This window comes from Eleutherodactylus coqui, chromosome 8 (genome assembly GCF_035609145.1).
Source record: "Eleutherodactylus coqui strain aEleCoq1 chromosome 8, aEleCoq1.hap1, whole genome shotgun sequence".
Taxonomy (NCBI): Eukaryota; Metazoa; Chordata; class Amphibia; order Anura; family Eleutherodactylidae; genus Eleutherodactylus; species Eleutherodactylus coqui.
The window spans coordinates 164,709,455-164,723,140 of record NC_089844.1 but is presented as its reverse complement, the minus strand read 5'-3'; positions in this window follow the sequence as shown (position 1 = coordinate 164,723,140).

The following is a 13,686-nucleotide window of genomic DNA, read 5'->3' as shown; positions in this document are numbered from 1 at the left end:
GCCTTGTCAGCTAGATAGTTCCCTCTAGCTTCTGGTGAGTTTAACTTTCCGTGAGCCTTGACCTTCAGCACAGCCACTTGGGTAGGTAGAAGTAGCGCATCCATCAGTGCTCCGATAGCCTCATGATGTTTCACTGGAGTACCAGCTGTCGTCAGGAATCCCCTGGTTTTCCATATTAGTCCAAAGTCGTGAGCCACTCCAAGAGCATACCTGGAGTCCGTGTAGATATTTGCAGTCTTCCCTTTGGCCAATTTACAGGCTGAAATCAGGGCTTGCAGTTCTGCTTCTTGTGCAGACATCGTTGGAGGCAGTCTCTGAGCTTGGAGGATGGTGTCTTCCGTAGTGATTGCATACCCCGTGTGAAACCTTCCCTTGCTGTCCGCGTACCTGGAACCGTCAATAAAAATTGTAAGTTCGGGATTCTGCAGTGGGGTATCTAGGACAGTAGGTAAAGGCGAGGTTTGTTGTTTCATGAGCTCAAAGCAATCATGTTCGGGCGCCCCTGGATCATTTGTTTCTTTTTACTCTTCTGACTATACACCCCCCTCAGGAAGTGGGAGGTGAGTGGAGGGGTTGAGTATATGGCATCGGCGTAGAGTCACATTATCTGGCAAGAGGAGCGAACATTGCAGTCTGAGGTGTCTTGCTGCCGAAAGATGTTTTGGTTGCGTTTGATTGAGGATGGCCATAATGTCATGAGGAGCTTGGACAATCAAAGGGTGTCCCAAAACAAGGTCCGAAATTTTGTCCAACAGGACCTGAGCAGCAAAAACGGCCCTTAGGCAGGAGGGCCCTCCACGGGCTACTGTGTCTAGCTGTGCAGAGTAGTAGCCAACTGGCCTCATTCTGGGGCCGTGAGATTGGGCAAGGACACCCGTCGCATGTCCCTGCCATTCACTGACAAAAAGGTGGAAGTCCTTGTTATAGTCCGGCAGGCCCAATGCAGGGACTGTGGAGATGACTGTCTTCAGAAGATAGAAACTTTCAAGCGCCTCGGGTCCTAGAAGAAATGAATCCGTCTTTAAAGCATCGTACAGAGGTTGCATCAGTAGAGAGGCTTCTGGGATCCATGATCTGCAGTAGGAAATTAGGCCAAGGAAAGCCTGTAACGCCTGCGCGGAGTTTGGCACTTGTATCCTCTGGACTGCCAGTATCCGTTCGTGGGTGAGGTGCCTGGCCCCCTGCGTGATGCAGTGACCAAGGAAAACCACCGAAGTGGAGCACCACTGGAGCTTGGATAGAGATGCTTTGCAACCTTGGTCGGCCAGGAAGTGAAGCAGGCTTTCCGACGCCGCCTCAGCTGTGGGGAGGTCATCAGCGCACAGCAAGAGGTCATCAACAAATTGTAGGAGAACCACCGTAGTGTGTTCGGATTGCCATGGTGCGAGGATGGACGCAATGGCTTTTGCAAACTGACTTGGAGAATTTTGGGCCCCCTGAGGCATCACGGTCCATGTATATTGCCGGCCATCATGGGTGAAGGCGAAGAGAAATTGGCAGGACGGGTCCAACGGAATGCTGAAGAAGGCGTTTGCAAGATCCAAGACTGTGAAGTATGTGGCGGTGGGCGGTACCCCCGCCAACAGGGCATGTGGATTAGGCACGAGGGGTGTGTCCAAAATGGTGGCCTCGTTCACTGCTCGGAGGTCCTGCACCATACGGTATTTCACCGGCATCACCTTGGGTGTCTTCTTCTTTACTGGAAACAACGGGGTGTTGCAGGGAGATTCACAGGGTATGAGTGCCCCATTTTCCAAGAGTGTCTTCACTTGCCCTGCGATAGCCTGTGAGACGTCAATCTTAAGTGGATACTGCGGCCGACGTGGGAGGCTGGCTCCAGGTTTCAGTTTAACTACCACAGGTGGCACTCTGAGTTTTCCGATTGTCTTCCGGGCCCTTGGACCACAGTTTATCTGGAATTCGCTGGAGGACATCGGCCGGCACTGTAGTAGGGTTTTCTGTGCTGACTGCAAGGAGTAAAGGTTCTGATGCCAGAATCATCGTATCTTCTTCCGACAAAGGCGATGACACCTTTATTCCTCCATTCTCGGTATAGGTGATGGTGGCTTGCAACTTGGATAGCAGGTCTGCTCCCAGCAGATTCAGCGGAGATGTCTTGTGGATCACAAACCGTGCTAACACATTAGGGAGAGAGCCAATCAGCAGGGGTTTTGAAAGGCGGTGAGAGGTAGGACGTCCTTCTATGCCCATGGTCAAGATTTCGACATTGTCCAGCAGGGTCTTGAAAGGGAAATCCGCTTCCTTAATCACACTTCTGGCTGCACCTGTGTCCAGGAGGAAGTTAGTGGGACGCCCTGCAACGGAGAGAGTAACCTGGGCTTGTGGACCCGGCAGATCGATGTTGGTATCCCGCTGAGACATGGCCATAATGGACGCAGGCTTGCCACTGTCCTATTGTAGAAGGTCAGTGGCTGGAGGAGGTGGGGGAGGAAGTTGCTCTCTGGTGCTTTGGCCGGAATGTCGCCTCCTTGGGGCGCGGCAGTCACGGCGGAGATGTCCAGGGCGACCACAATTGTAACATGTACGCATGTCTGGATGTCCAGGCTGTGGCATCCGAAACCTCTGCAGGGATGGGTCCTCTGCCAGCATTGCCAGTGAGTGTCCTTTCCCTTCTAGTCCCTTTGCTACCAGTAACAGCGTATCCATGGACAGCATCTTGTATTCCAGACGAGATGTGATGAGACCTTTCCGTATGGGTTCACAAATTCCCGACACAAAGGCAGATGAAAGCATTTGGGCATGCGCTTTGGTTTGCGTGGAGAAGCCTAGGTCATTAAACTGAATCAGGCGAGTGTGGTACTTCTCCACAGATTCTCCCTTTTCCTGGGTGACGTCTTGGATGGTGGTGGCTTGATCTGCAAGACGATCCTGGGCCCACACCTTGATCTGTTCACAGAACTGGACACCGGATTCATGTGTAATGTCGCTTTCCACCTTCAGTGGGTCCAGGTGCTTTTCAATCACTGGCCAGTAGGTGTCTCCTGCTTTAACTTCAGCAAGGGCCTGGAGGTCCTTCCAGGTAGCACTAAAATTCTTCTGAATTTGCACCAGTCTCCGGTAAAAAGGCATCGGCTGTCTCTCCGGGTCAGGGAGGCTGGTGTTAAGGGTGGATGCTTGAGTAGGAGTAAAAGAAATGTACAACACAGGAGCATCAGCTGGAGGCCGGACTCCAGTGGACTTTGGAGGCTGTTGACTGTGGGCTTAACGTGCGGGCCCTGGCATCCGGGCCCGCTGGTCACCACTTGCGTTAATGAAGTGTTCAAGGCGGTCCTGCGCACTTCGGATATCTCTCTGTACTCCTTGAAACTCCCCATGAGGCTACGGGTTACATTAGCACTAGAGGGGGATGGATCTGCCCATGGATGGAATCCGTAGCCAGGGGCAAGGCTCTGGGAACCATCTTCCCCTAACATCATGAGGGGAAGGCTGCCGGAATTGAACTGGTTAGCTAGTTCTACAGTGCCTTCTGGGGATAGAGGCACAGTGCTGAATGGTACATGAAAAGAGCCATCTGCATGCAGCACTGGATACAGGGGCGTCAGAGAATTAGGATTCCCGGGTGCGGCAAGATGGCCACCGGAGAAGGAAGGGACGGGGCCTGGGGCGGCAGCACCTCCAGGTGAGGCAAAACGGCTGCTGAAGGAGGAAGGGGCTGGGCCTGGGGCGGCAACACTTCCAGGTGAGGCAAGATGGCCGCCGGAGGAGGAAGGGGCGGGGCCAGGTCCTGTCCCAGATGGGGAGGGACCGGAAGTGATGTTACCGACACTAGAAGTGGGCACAAAGGAGGAAGTAACATCATGGTAGGGGCAGGGCGCCCCACAATTACTGCAGACCTCACTCCATGTGGGATTTTGAACATTACAAACAGGGCAAGTCCAGCAGGGATGGCTGCCATCATAGGGAGGGGGTGTAGTGGACACAAAGGCATTACATTGTTCATGATACAAGTAAAACACATATTCCCCCCCCCCCCTCCTTCACCTCCTCCTCCACCCAATTCTGCTCGTGTATCCCTTTTGCTACTCTATACCACGCCTCAGCAGACTGCAGTACCCCCCTGTCTGCCAGAGCCCCCTTTTTATCCCTCAAAACTTTCCTTCATTGTTCTGGCTGTAATCTACCACCCCTAATTTTCTCCCATCCTGCAACTTTCCTGATCCTTTCCCATTGTTCAGCAAACTCTGCTCCCTCCCTTTCAACAACCAAATCACAAGCTCTATGGCCCTTGTCCTTGCTCACTTTGTTCCCCATTCTCTGAACAACCTGCGTCTATGCCTAACCTTCTCAATCTGCTCAACTCTATTCTACCTACCAAGTCTATCCTATCCGAAGTTTCTGGACACAGTAGTGTTCCTCTTGTAAAATCTGCTTTCTTGAAATCCTTCCAATATAACCCCTCTTTCCCCCTCAGATCACAATGCACATTAATTCTATAACATTGAACAAACGGGACAGACGGGATTACTGGAGAATACCCACAACGGCTCAAGGTATATATATATCTCACCTACCTTTGCAACAGCCCACCCTCTACTAGTAATCCCCAACAGCACTCCCTGCACACAGTTTGGACAGGACATTTAGCTATACACAGAGACTGACGATTATATTCAGTGGCCAAGACCTCAACAATATCCGGAGACTTCAGCCGTCACACAGCATGGCTAGAATTCCCGCATATCCTTCCCTATGTTCAAGAGCATATACCGTGCTCGATCATACAAGTGAATACGCGTATTTTAAATTTACCTGCTCGCTCTCCAAGTGTATTAGAGCAAACGTTCACTATTACCTAGGAGAGCGCGCCCCTCGGGCGTGCGCCCTCAAAGCGTATAGGAACACAGACTATGTCCTACTATACACTCAAGTCCGCCCCTCTACACACAAAAAGTTAATCCTCACAGAATCTGTTTCTTGGTCTTGGATTCACAGTCTTTAACCGTCTCAGACACAACAGTCACAGCATACAGAATACCCCTAGGCAGGTTAAACGGTGGTAATCGGGTAGACAGAACTAGAGTTATTACCTGCCTTTCAGTGAAGGTCTAGTCTGGATCAGATATAGGCAGATTAACAGTTATAAATCAGCTTACACAGGTAGATTAACATAAAGCAATCTTACCGTGTTCTGTAGATTTTCGGGCCCCTGAGTTCCGCGTGTTATCTGCCGATCTCTATGCGTTACAGACTCTGACTCTTCACAAATCAACCCGCCCACCCAGGGACACCAATTGAACTGGAATATGTTATTCTCCAGCAGGCTTCAGGGTATTCTGTAGCTTCCTAATTGTGTAATACAGTATGCGCACACTGCCCCAAGTTAGATGCAAGGTATCAGTCTCATGTCAAAAATGTTTCTGAGCATAAATGCCCAAAAGCCTCAATTTATTGAAACACATAATACCTGCCCTTTTATGGGCGTTTAACAGATTACATCAGTAACATATACATATTCTTATTCGCTGGGTTATATAGAATTCCCCACCTCCCTGCCCACCTTCTCTCAAGTCCAGTGTAGTATGGACTTTGTCCCCTCAGCATGCAGTCAACCTTAAGGAATTTCAGTATACGTGGCAGTGATTGTTCGAGAAGTTTCTATGTGGGGGGGAGTTTCGGTGTGGGGGAAGGTAGGACTGGGGTAACACACAATAATGAATACAGGTATACATAATATTGTGACTTTAACTCTTAGAGGCTGCTTGTGGAACTCTGTATTAAGCTAACATTATACCATACATCTTTCACCATGAAATTGTCCAGCAATTACCATGGTGAGATTGTGTGGCCATTAACCTCCACAAAGTTAAAGTCACTACAGTAGTGTAATACATTTGGTTTATACAAATCAATAGACATTTTATGCTAACTAATTATCATGTCTACTACACTTTCTTCCCCGCTTGTTCTTTGCAATAGGAGGGGGCAGGACATGGGTGGAGCTAAGCGCCGTCCCGACGCGCCTCCTTCCATTGGTAGCTGCAGACACTGGGCGGGACGTGGACGGAGATAAGCTCCTGCCCTCTCCCGCCCCTTGTCCATAGCCATCAATGGGAGGAGGCAGGACAGGACGGCACTTAGCTCTGCCCCTGCCCCCTCCCATTGCAAAGAATGAGTGGGGAGGAAAGCAGAGGTGAGCCTGTACGGGGGAGGGAGGGGAAAGGGGTGACGGAATGGTAGTCTCAGCGTATATGCTCCAGGACCCATGCTGTCTGAATGAGCGTTCAAACGTTTGATTTGTGCACCCATTCACCAGTTTTCTTTCTCCCAACATAGTGTAAATCAGCTGGCTATGAAAATGGTATCCAATATACGCTCGTGGGAAAGAACTCTAAGAAACCAGTTTCAAGTTTCTACCTTACTCCCTCAGGCCCCAGCGTCAGGTCTCTGCCCTCCACCCTTTGGCCGCAACTTCAGGTTTCTACCCTCCACCCTCAGGTTCTGGCTTCAGACCTCCAGCCTCAGGCCCCCACCCTCTACTTTCAGGCCCCAACTTGAGGCCTCCACCCTCAGGCCCCAGAGTGAGGCCTCCGTCATCTTCCCTCAGGGCTTTGCATGAGGTCTGCGCACTCCTAACCCAGGCCCCAGCTTCAGATGTTCACCCTCCTCACTCAGGCCCCAGCTGCAAGCTTTCGCCCTTCACCCTCTGGCCCAGGCCTATGCCCGCTACCCTCAGGCCTCGGCTACAGGCCTATGCCCTCTACCCTCAGGCCCCGACTACAGGCCTATGCCCTCCACCCTCAGGCCCCGGCTACAGGCCTATGCCCCCTACCCTAAGGCCCCGGCTACAGGCCTCCAGCCGTCCTTATTTGGGCGTGCAACCTGCTGGGAGGTAGGGTTGCCTTGATGTGGTTTAGATGCCTTGTTAGAGTAAGGACTTACAGTACAACGAAAGCGCTTGTTGTGGGCTTGTAAGCTTATGTGTGTTGGCCAAAATACAAACCAATACCTCGTACTTATTCATATTACCATCTGGTTGTGTAATAATACACTTGATAGGTATTTTGCTGGCTATTATCGTTGTTGTTGTTTGCACTTTCGGTTTATGTTTTGTTGTGTATGGTGTCCATTCTTATATTCCTTTTCGGTTTCTCATTCAGCTGGTTAGCACTTGCATTCTTTTAGGTCACTGTTCGTAGGGCCTGCAGGAATGTAACAAGCTGGTGAGAAGAGAATCCAAAGAACTGTGTGACTGGTGGATTACAATCTAAAAGAATATTAGATATTCGACTACTAAGGTATATAAGCACCCTTAAATAGCCGTAGGCCGAGCACTCATTCAGCAGACAGCTATTCCTCCCAAATTCCCCAGGTTCTTAGGCCCTGGCTGTAGGCCTTCGTTCTACACCCTCAGGTCCCGGCTTCAGGCCTTCGTCCTACAATCACAAGTCCTGGCTTCAGGCCTTTAATTACTTATCTGGCCCTTGTACTCAATAGACCAACAATTTGAATCCAACTGGTCGCTTTCAGTCACTAGCAAGCTAGACTTTCTCTCATGGACTCAGCAATCCAAGAGGTCCCTGACTGGAGCTCCATAGCTACAACAGTCCAAGCACACTTTCCTCTGGCCAGGAAGCACTAGGAATTTCTACATTTTATATATTTATACTCTAACAGTAATAGTGCCCCTCAGTAGCCCTCTCAATCTGTTAGTGACCCTTTTCAGTAATAGTGCCCATTAGTGGGCTCCTTCACAGTAGCAGTATACCTTTAGATAATAGATACTAGCTCTACACAATGCTAGTGATTACAATGTAGTTACCTACAAAGATCACGGAGGACGTCTTCTATGATTAGAATTGTCCATTTTATTCCTCCAGCTAAGCTCACACCGCCATAAAGAATTCTTGGAACTAGGGCTCATCTCCACAGACTCTTCCCATCCTGCCGCTACCCCCAATGAACTTCTAAATGCCCCCTGTAGTAATAGTGCCCCCTCTGTGGCCAGACAATGGAATAATTTCACTGTAGGATGTTGATATTGGTCTTTGCATAGTGTTAATTCTCAACAGGCGTATGGTGATATTATTTGGCCCTCATATAATATTATTGGTTATATTTTTCTTTGTAGTGGTCTTTCTTCAGTGAAAGTATGGTGGTATTATTGCATCACTATGTGGCTATAATATATGATTACAGTGTGGCTTTATTATTTGGCTAAAAATGCTTACTGTTGCCCTCATCCACTCCTGGCTCCATTATTGTAACTCGTTGCTGATCGGCCTCCCCTGCACCAGACTCTACCCTCTCCAATCCATCCTGAATGCGGCAGCCAGGCTCAAATTCCTGTCCAGCCGCTACTCGGACGCCTCTGCCCTGTGCAAGTCACTGCATTGGCTGCCAGTCAAATACAGAATACAATTTAAACTCGCTACCTTCATCCACAAAGCCCTCCACAGCGCAGTGCCCCCCTATATTGCCTCCCTCATCTCAATCCATCACCCAGCCCAGGCTCTCCGCTCTACTAACGAAACCAGACTGTGCGCCCCTTCAATTCGAACTTCTCATTCCCGCCTCTAAGACTTCTCCAGACCAGCACCGGTCCTCTGGAACGCACTACCAAAGGCTACCCGAGCAATCCAGGACTCGCAGAACTTCAGGCGTGCTCTAAAAACGCACCTCTTCAGGGAGGCAAACCGCATACCCTAAACAAACCCCTCTGTACTCCGCCTGATAACATGCTCCCTGACCTACTGACTGCAATCCCTGCTAGCCGTCATAAACCGCTCCTGCAGTCATACTGTTTCTGCCGTCACACGGCTAAATGACTGACCATTGTCTATGTGTATAGCATCCCTCACTCTCCACCTCGCCATACCGTGCACATCTCCAGCCCTTTACCTTCTGTATCACCCCATTACTTGTAGTATGTAAGCTCGTTGGAGCAGAACCCTCACCCCTATTGTTTCCATCAACTGATTACTATGTAACCGTGGTTCTGTAATGTTTGTATTTTGTCTTTCTGCATTCCCCCTGTCTATGTAAGCGCTGCGAAATATGTTGGCGCTATACAAATAAAGATTATTATTATTTGGCCCTTTTAGTGTTTTATTCGTAATATTGGTATGGGTATATTGGGTTTTATTCAGTAACACTATGGAGGTAATAGGAATTTTGATTATATTTGCAACTTGTATATACAGTGTGATATATGTTGGGGTCTGGTAGCTTCTGTTATATTTGGTGGCCTATAGAAAACCCCTCCAGGGATTTGAGAGTTGTTTTTCCATCTATGCATTTCCACCTAGAGATTCCCATATATCTTCCTGTAATGTGGGCTTTAAACTGGATTTTACATAACGCAAACCCCTTCCACTTTCCATTTTTTACAATAGTTTCTGAACAGATTGCAAGTTCACTGCCCGGTCACAGCGTTCATCCAACCAGGTTTCCGTTATTCCCACTATGTTGTAGTTTTCCTCAGACATTATTACTTCTATTTTGTCTACTTTATCGGTCAGACTTCTAGCATTATTCACTATACAGTTTAGAACATTTTGTTATTTTTAAAAAAAATTTTTTATTAGATGTATCCCTACTAACTATTCTGCCAGTTCTAACTGTAATAACCCTCCACAACTCCACTACCATTTCCATTACTTAGTCACAGGTCACTGACTACAGTCTCCCCCCCCTTTCCCATCTCTGTACTTGCCCTCCCCACTGTTCCTAGTTTAAACACTCCTCCAGTCTTCTAGCCATCTTCTCCCCCAGCACAGCTGCACCCTCCCCATTGAGATGCAGCCTGTCCCTACGGCAGAGCCTGCAGCTGACAGCGAAATTAGCCCAGTTCTCCAGGAACCTAATCCCCTCCTTCCTACACCAACTCTGGAGCCATTTGTTTACCCTAATCTCCCGCTGCCTTTCTTGTGTGGTACATGGCACAGGTGGTATTTCAGAAGATACTGCTTTGGAGGTCTTGCCCCTAAGCTTACATTCTAGTTTCCTGAAATAGTTTTTAAGGACCTTTCACCACCCTCTAACTTTATCACTGGTGCCAATGTGTACCATGACTGCTGGGTCCTCATCAGCTCCTCCCAGTAATCTGTCAACCCGGTCCACAATGGGTCCAAGCAACAGGAAGACAACACACAGTTAGACGATCCCGGTGTCGTACATAAAGAGCAATATTATACGAATCCTATTACGATTCGTAAGGGGGGGGGGGGGGGTTGTTGTAAACATAATCTGGTGGAGTAAAGATTTAGCTTAGAACGACTTAAGAAAACTAGTCATTTGTACTAAAACATTCCCAAAATTTTAAACTGACAAGGTTTCCCATTTTTTTGAATTATGAGCTATCCAAGCTTTGTTGCATAAAGAAGCAGGATGAGAAACCCAACATACGGCGGGCAATATTGTAGGACAGCGGGGTTATCGAATGGAAAATGTCCTTTACTTCTGTGATTAAAATGTACTTTGAGTGATTTTCACTTCCTTTTCACCAATAATCTTAAGCTGCCCAAACACTTGTTCGGCGGACAACTCTTCCTCCCGACTTGTCATACACTGGCATATTGGACTGCGCCGAGCATGCATGTGTTTTCAGAGAGACTAGGAGAGTAATCTGTGGCCAGACACCTCTGGGGGTGATGGGGTATCTTCTGCAGGAAAGAGGTATCAGGTCATGCCCATTCCTTCTCTCACTCAATATCTGCCAGCGGGTAGAGTCGGGATAACCTTGACAATACTGGATATTGGGCATGTTCAGCCAACTTATGCAATTTAATGTGCATGGGCAACCATAGCAGCTCCAGTGGATAACAAGATTAGTCAGCAGTGGGCAGCACTGAGCGCAGGAGAACTCAATCCTGAGGAATGGAGTAATACTATGGAGAGTGAGCAGTTAATGATTGTTGATCTATAGTATCTGGGAGGACTGAGCGCTCGCTGCAGGATGGGAAACAGAATAACGCACTTATGGATGCAACTAAAACTCCGACCATGTGACTAGTAATACTTCACTGCTGGAAAGGCCCAAATCCCACCAGTTTGAATGACGACAGCTCATTGTTCTCCCCATGGCCAGTGTTCATGGAGACCCTCATCAGGCATAGCAAAGGGTTTACTGAGAAGCAGTAATGGACCAGAAGCAGCATATTTATGTTAATACTAGCTGATATACCCGGCTTTGCCCGAGTTAATTTGGTACTGGTGTTTATCTGGTGTTCACACGGAAAATCTTCAGAAGTCGTGGTTACTTTAGAGATACCGGGAAAAAAATATATTCACCATTTTGCATAGTTCTCTGCGTTACCCAGGAAACACCACGTGGAGGTAACCATGTGACGTTTCCTTTATATAAAATGACATTGGGAAGTGAGAGAATTAGATTACGTACGTAAAATTTGGACGCTAATTCTTTTGCACTGAGAATTGAATAATCGAGTTGGGACCCATTCACTTTTCCTATTTATCACATAATGCCCGTTCCAAATTTCATGTTTCTATGACACCGGGAAGTGAGAGAATTACATTCTGTACGTAAAAGTTGGACGCTAGTTTTTTTGCACTTAGAATTGAATAATCGAGTTGGGACCTATTAACTTTTTCTATTTTGGACAAAATCAAAGCCTGTTCCAAATTTCAAGTTTCTATTACACCAAGAAGTGAGAGAATTAGATTCCCTACGTAAAATTTGGACGCTAGTTCTTTTACGGTAGAATTGAATAATTGAGTTGGGACCCATTTACTTTTCCTATTTATGACATATTCAATGCTCATGGCAAATTTCATGTTTCTATGACATGGGGAAGTGAGAGATTTAGCTTATGTACGTAAAATTTTGATGCTAATTCTTTTGCGCTAGAATTGAATAATAGAGTTGGGACCCATTAACTTTTCCTATTTATGACATAATCAATGCTCATGCCGAATTTCACATTTCTATGACACCGGAAAGTGGGAGAATTACATTCCGTACGTAAAATTTTGACGCTAATTCTTTTGCACTAGATTTGAATAATCGAGTTGGGACCCATTTACTTTTCCTATTTTGGACATAATCTATGCTCGCGCCAAATTTCATGTTTCTACAACATCGGGAAGTTGGAGAATTAGTGGCGAGTCAGTCAGTCAGTGAGGGCTTTCGTCTTTTTATATATATATATATATATATATATATATATAGAGAGAGAGAGAGAGAGATATAGATACATATATATATAGATACATCACTCTGGTCCATTGCTGCCAATGAACAGAGTCTGGTACGGGAATCTGTTACCATTGGTTCTTTGTCTGCAGCATTGAGAAGGGATCTGATTGCCAATGGAATACAACTTGCATCGTTAGCATTAAGTCCATCACGCAGGTCCATTCTGTGACTTCCGCTGCTGGCTGTAGAGAAGATCACTAGGGCTGAACTGTACATTCTTATTGGCCAATGGCAGTATTTGCAGGGCTGATGGCCAAGCCTTACTTGGAAGGAAGACTGGCAGAATAAAGCATCAGTAATGACTTTCAGAACCAAACATGGCTGCCTAGAAGTAGTTATCCAGTATTTACCACTCCCTTATTAATTTTACCCCCATTCTTTGCCACATTGTGTCCATCCTCGTGACCAGCCAAGACAACCATTCAAAATGCATGAGCTGAAGACACTAGTAGGCAAATGAGAAGTAGCATACTGATACAAGGAATATGTTCTAAAGATTAAAACCAAGACTTGAGGTCTCAGCAGAGCCGTCACGGAGTAGGTTGACCACCAGTCCCCAGTGCCCTCTTCCTCCCCCCCCCCCCCCCACCCTACCCCAATGAGCCCACATCCTCTTGATGGTATAGGGTGGAGAAGGCAGACAACATTTTGTACCCAACACACATTTGTATTTCTGTTAAAAAGTTTAGCATTTCATGTTCTTTACAGAATACCAAAACCCACCCTCATGTGACAGTACGGCCATTATTAAATAGGGAATAACCATACAATCTGGTCCTGTGTATGACTGTCCAATACAAAGAGATGGTGGTGCAGGAGGATAAGGACTTGGGTCGCTCTTCCTCCCCTGCAGATTTGGGGATCATCTTCATCACTAATGGCTGTCATACACGACAAGATAAATTATAAACATCCCAAATCCTGCCAGCGGGGCAATTGTAACGCCTGCATCGCAAGTACCAGGGCATCTGCATTCATCTAGTCTCTTGTGACGGCAGCCCTTCAGGGGTTTATATAAGGACACTGGAGACTGGGACCCTCGTGGATCTTCCACTTTTTGGGACCACAATTCTGTCTTCAATCTTCTCCGCCTCAGACACCAGTCCTGGAAGTAAAGATAACATAGATGATGGGTCCATGCCTACCTAAAGGGGGTTTCTTCCAGTAATGATATCTATTACCTAAATAAAGGTCAGGGAATAAATGTCTGATCGCTAGGGGTCCAACTGCTAAGCTCAGCACCCACTGAATGCGCCATGTGAAAGGAGTGGTGGTGTGCATGTGTGGCCATCTCTCCATTCATTTCTAGGAGTGGAGATTGCTGAGCGTATTGCTCTCCGCTTGCCCCATAGAAGTGAATGAAGCGGTGGTCGCACATGCACACCGCCACTCCCTTCACATGGGGAACTCAGGGTGTGAAAATATCGAGCTCGCTGGTCGTCCAAGTGATCGGGCGCCCCAGTGCTCAGATAGTTTCCCCCAGGTTTCCAGATAGTGACCCCACACAGTGT